At 40.1% G+C, this 6,000-nt stretch overlaps 1 protein-coding gene across 4 annotated transcripts in view; it reads left to right on the top strand.

Annotated features, from left to right (window-relative positions):
- ESRRG (estrogen related receptor gamma) overlaps window positions 1–6,000 on the top strand; it is a 569,800-nt gene that overhangs the window by 382,182 nt on the left and 181,618 nt on the right. The window lies entirely within an intron of this gene.

Genomic DNA, 6,000 nt, shown 5'->3' with positions numbered 1-6,000 from the left:
GCTGCATGCTCTTATTAGTACATTTCTCCAGCCGGTTTTCTGGGCCTTCATTGCTGAAAATGAAGATTCTCCCTTTACCTTCCTTTGCTTTAGATATAACAAGGGTGGAGGTATGGTGTTCTAGAGTCTACCTGTCAAAGTGGATGGCCAGCCATTCCTGATTTACCTGGCACTGAGGGGTTTCCAGGATGTGGGATTTCGGTGCTTAAACCAGGATGGTCAGCCTAGTGTGATGTCAGATCAAAATTGCAAAAGAGAAGATCACTGAACTCTAGAACCCTAAAAGCAGGTGGGATTTCAGCAAGATCCTTCCAGGTCTTGATTTTGTCTTTAGCTATGCAGTTATTTTCAGGGGGTGCTTGCTATTCAATGAGTATCCAGAAATGAGTTAAAAGTCTCTTGTTTATTGTCCTAAATTTCCTTTTTTGGTGTATTACACAGCCTTTTACAGAATTAGGGGAGCTTTCAGCTTCGATGGAGGCCCTGATAATGTTTTAAGGAGCTAGCTTTCTGTCCGCACACCACCGAGCCCCATTTCTTGTCAGCATCTCAAGCACCAGCTTTGCAGGAAGCTGTTTGCTTACTCTCTTCCTTGATGGAGTAAGTTCTTTCAGACTAAATGAGCAAGTTATTTGTTCGAAGAATCAAGAAGCAGCGTTACTAAATGATTGCGATCCCTGTTATGCAGAAATCTGTTCCATTAGATGGCCTCAAGGTTTATTAAAGAAGGCCTAAAATTATCCAGAAGTGTGTGTGCATATATGTGCACGTGTGTTTTATTCTTTCTGCGCATTGTGGGTCAGGATTTACAATTCTTCCTTTACAAGTAATGATCTCTTTTTGTTAGGTTAACCAGGCAGACCTTAAGATATTTCTTATTAAAAGAAAAAATCCTTTCTTTTCCTTCCCCAACTAAGCCAGTGTACCTTAATGCAATGATGATATGTTAGATCCAGTAGTTGTCAAAGCATCGTATTACCGTGATGCCATAATGACACCCTGTCTCTGTAAAGTAGTCATGTTTTCTCAAATCACACGTTGCACCGTTGATTTCTGACATGACACTTCATTCGGTTGCTTTCCCTTTTCTTCAGCATCACCATTCTCTGACAATAGCAGCTGGTGCCCATTTTGTTACTAAGTGATTCACATTTTGCCACTTTACGAGAGTGCAATTACTTGAAGCAGGAAAAAAAAAAGCTCACTGTAAAGTAGACGCTTGAAGTTGTAACTCAGGCTGCAAAGGGAGCTGCTGGGGTCATGGACTCTGAAGCCTGGGACTCAGGGAGCTTGGCATAAGTCTTGGAAGTTTCCTTCTGAGCACATTAAAACAAAACAAACCTATAGGCTAATATATTTTTTTAATATTTTATTTTTTTCTTTAAATAAAAATACGTAAATATTGAATCTGGTGATTTCAGAAGGTAGAAAACTGGCCAGTCCTCATAGATTCATTCCTATTTTGAATAGATAGTGATTAGGTAGCAGGACCGGAAAACCTTTTCCAACCCTGAAATTCTGTGATTCGTTAAGAAAGCTAAGGACTCTCTTCTTATTTCTCTCTCCTATTTGTAAACTTGCTGATTTGCTGTCTTCAATGTGCTTACCTGAAATTTTTGGATACAAATTGATATAAAGTGTTTGGAATTTATAATGAAGATGGGTACCTTTTGGGGCCCTTAAGGATGACAAGGAAGAAAATAAAATAGTGACTTCTTTAGTTGGCATTTATTTAGCTTATTAAAAGGTGTCTATCCTTGGTATGGGTATAATAAAAGTTTCAAAAAATCTTGTCTTAGTCTGACAATTAGGAAACCCAAAGAAGACCTGTGCATAATATGTTCCTGAAGAGAATTTCATCACCATTTTTTTTAAGTAGGGAAATAAAGTAGCAAATAGTTTTGAGTTTGTATAAAATTTAAAGGATGAAATACAGCTGCTGAAGAACTTATCTGTTGATGAAAAGCATGTAATATAGATATGACTGTGGGACATTGTTGTTATGCCAGCATTTAACAAAAGTATTGGCTAAGCTGCTGTGAAATGCAGACCACCTTGGTTGGACATGGACGCATGTGCGTGGAAATTCTAACTCAGGGCGATTCATTTAAGGTCGCACATTTACCTGTATCTAGGTAGAGTCTCTGAAAACAATTAAGCTTGATAATTATAATATAAATTGAATATTAACTTACAGATTATCTTCTTCTTTCCCCCTACAGCAACCACTTTAATTGATTCTTATTCTTTCTTTTTCTCTATACATTCACGGATCTAACACAGTTAATTAACTTTCAAAAATTACATTTTGAAATAGTCCAGCAAGTAAGAAGTTGTATTTGCCTGATCGTTAGTATCTAACACCAAAGGTAAATTTTACCCTTGCTGGCTCTTGAGCCAAGCTAGGAAGGATGATCATCAGAATTACTGAGACTGTATCTCAAACCATGCCAAAAATGCCTCTTAATAGAGGACTGGACTCACCCTGGCCTCAGGAAGGCTGTTAAATCCCTCAAATTTTATTTATTTATTTATTTATTTATTTATTTATTTATTTATAAAAGATTTTATTTATTTATTTGACAGAGAGATATGAGAGCACAAGTAGGCAGAGCGGCAGGCAGAGGGAGAGGGACAGGGAGAAGCAGGCTCTCCGCGGAGCAGGGAGCCCAAGATGGGGCTCTATCCCAGGACCCCAGGATCATGACCTGAGCTGAAGGCAACCACTTAACCGACTGAGCCACGCAGGCGCCCAAATCCCTCAAATTTAGTTTCTTATACAGAAACAAACTGTGGGTTTGGACATAGCTGTTTCTCCCTCCAGTTTTTTCTCAGGGTGTTTCCTCCGAAGTTTTTTGGAAAGTCTCTTGTCTTGCTCCCTTGTGCTTCTCATCATTTCTCTTCAAATAATAAAATAAAAGCAAATGTACTGAAGCTTTAAAATAAATATTTCCCATATTTTTCTACACATGTTATTTCTATTTGTAATTCTTAACTAGATTTGTATTAATCCAGTGTGACCTAAAATTTCTGCATTAACAGCACAATGTAGAATTGGGCTTATTCTCTTTGGCTACAGATAAAGCCATCATCTTGAAAATGGCTCTTTCTGACAAAAAGGTGTTCTTTTGAAATAAAGTCTTATTCACTATTTTCCTCTTAGAGTTAATGTGAATTTTAGTGCCTCTAATTTTAGATTGAAGTGAAGTCTAGAATAAAACCCACCAGCTGACAATTGAATTTATAGATAGTTGTGAATATTTCAGGCTTGAATAATAGAGCTGTAGAATTTCAGAGACAGAGAGGAAGAGAATTAAGCCCCGCTGTAGTTTTAGGGTATAATGTAATGGTGTCTAGGAAGTGTTCAGTGTAATGAGCTAAGTAGTAATTAGGAGACAACTGTGTTCTTTCAGAGATTTCTGTTTAGGTGTCACTCCTAGCACCGGAGAAGGTGACTCAGCTGGGGCGGACCTGTGGCCAGTGGGGTGGCCACCGCGGTCCCTCTCCATTTATCGGGGTGCGGTGGAGGTTGTAGGTCTCTGTGTGTGGTGTCACTTCTACCCCTGCTTGCTTGGCTTTTTTAAAAAAAAATTCTCTGTTGGCTTCATGACATTTCTGCATTGGACTTTGGCATCGGACCTGAGTTCCAATCCTGACATTCCCACGCACTCACTCTATGACTTTCAGGACACTGTGTGACATCTGAGGCTCCATTTCCTGAAGAGGAATGTCTCCCTCACAAGGTTGTCCTGAGGTTTAAATGAGGTAATATGAGTAGAGTGCTCAGGTCAGTGCCTGCCACACAGTTAAGTGACAAATGGCAACTCTGACTGTTCCTATTTCCACTTGGCAAAAGGTATTAATTAAGGAAGCAGCTCATTGTCTGAAAAGAAACACATATAACCTACAGCACAAATCCAGTTTGCTCAGTTTCTTTTACAGCTACACTGGCCAGACCTTGTGTAGAAGATAGTGACACTTTCCAGAGACTTCCCCGACAACTTCACTTCCTAACGTCCTTGCTTCCGTGCAGGCTATTGCAAAGTCACGGATTGAGATTTTGGAGGAGACAGCTGGCTGCAGACTCCCTATTTTTCAGGGACTTTAACAATGTGCATTTGACACGTAAACATTTGGTGACTTAGCAAATAACCCTTCCATAAACAGGAAAGCAATTCCTGGCCTTGTTTCTTAATCAAGAGTTCTGCCAACTGTAGAGGTCCATGAGGAAAAGCCCGAGGGAAAGAAAATTGGGATGAAATTGACCACAGATGATACAAGAAAAGAGAGAGGGGGGAAAGAGGGCCTGGAGAAGACGTGGTATGTTTTGTTATCAAGCCACTCTCCTCTGGAAAAAGGAAAAAAAAAAAAAAAGAAATGGTGCTTTGAGGGCAGATGGTGAAAGAGTTAATTGTCATAGCTGTGAGAAATTCAGTGCCAGAGAGAGGAAAGGGGAGCAACCATGTTTTAGTACCCTAATAACTTCTAACTCTAGTCCAAGATCATAATGTATGTGCGAGCAGTCCAGTAATTATAAGGTAATAAGTGAAGTGGTGGGGTAAGTGCTCTAAATTAAAAGGAATTCGCAGGGCTGCTGTAAGTCAGTGCCGACCCGCTTTCTTTCAAACGTTGACTGGAGGAAAAGTGCTTAGCCCAGAGTGCAAGCAGGGAGACAGGGAGAGCGATCTATTAATTACAGCGCTCATTAACAGTGACGGGTACAAGGCAGCAGATGCAGAGGGGAGAGGACACCGTAGTTCAGGCTGGCGAGGGGGATAGTTTTTCTCTCGCTAGCTCTTGAGGAAAGGACAACACAAGTGGGTGGGCGAAAGCGAGAAGATATTTTTGTGGATTTCTTCTTCCTGTTTGCACTCTTCACATCCTGATACCGTTTTACTTTAGAAAGCAGAACAAAATTCCCAAGGTGCAGTGTACTTGTTAAGAGGCAAATTTTTGCTCTTGATGCTTTGCTTTTGAGACAGCCTTCTTGGAACAATTCAGTGAACTTCCCCAATAGGAAATTTTTATTTACTTATTTATTTTTTCTTTAAAGGAACAGGATAGTGGGGGGATGGGGACCTGGAGGAGAACATGAAATTTGGGCAATGATAAAATATCATTAGATTTATAGTGGTGGAGATAATTGCATCCCTTTGGTTATATTGTGACTACTCCCCCAAATTCTAGTGAATGACCATTACCCCTGTGGGATTCCTATAAATCAACTTTCCACTGGGAAGCAATTAGCTAAGTCCCCTTCTCAACTGTCACCTCTTGTTTCTATAGCAGGCTCTCAGAATGTTCTTAGAGACTTTGCTAAAAGGGGTTTTGCACTATGGCTAATCGGAAAGAAAATAGGACCAATTATATCTTTTCATCTAATTACCTTTTCAGAAATTTAATCACTCATAGGTCCAACAAAGAAAGAGGGCAGTATGTTTCTTCTAGATAAGAGAGATAGTTTGTCAGATTAGATGCCTCATCATATTTCCTTTTAGGAGGTTTGATATTAAAAGACTAGACGAAAGGGGGGAAGGGACCATCACAAATCTCATTTTTTTTTTAAGATTTTTATTTATTTATTTGACAGAGAGAGAGAGAGAGAGAGAGCGGCAGGCAGAGGGAGAGTGAGAAGCAGGTTCCCCACTGAGCAGGGAGCCCGATGCGGGGCTCGATCCCAGGAGCCTGGGTCATGACCTGAGCTGAAGGCAGACAGTTAACGACTGAGGCACCCAGGCGTCCCTACAAATCTCATTTTTCATGACAAAATGTGATACATTCCTAGTTTGCTGAATATAATACAAAGTGTCAGATTTATGGACTTACAGGTATACTGAAGGCTCAAATGGCTTTTCCTGATTCGTCTCTTAAACAATGGCAAATCACACGTGCAGGCATACGCACATATGTATTAATCAGTGTTGGTGATCGTTTCACTAAGTTTTGTGGGCTCTAGGATATCATCCTTCCATATTGGCTGGAATTTTATACTTGATGTCT

The sequence above is a fragment of the Leptonychotes weddellii genome, chromosome 6 (assembly GCF_054177405.1).
Source record: "Leptonychotes weddellii isolate Sample4059 chromosome 6, ASM5417740v2, whole genome shotgun sequence".
In the NCBI taxonomy this organism is placed as follows: Eukaryota; Metazoa; Chordata; class Mammalia; order Carnivora; family Phocidae; genus Leptonychotes; species Leptonychotes weddellii.
Note: the sequence above shows the minus strand (reverse complement) of the source record. Positions and strands in the feature narration are given on the sequence as shown.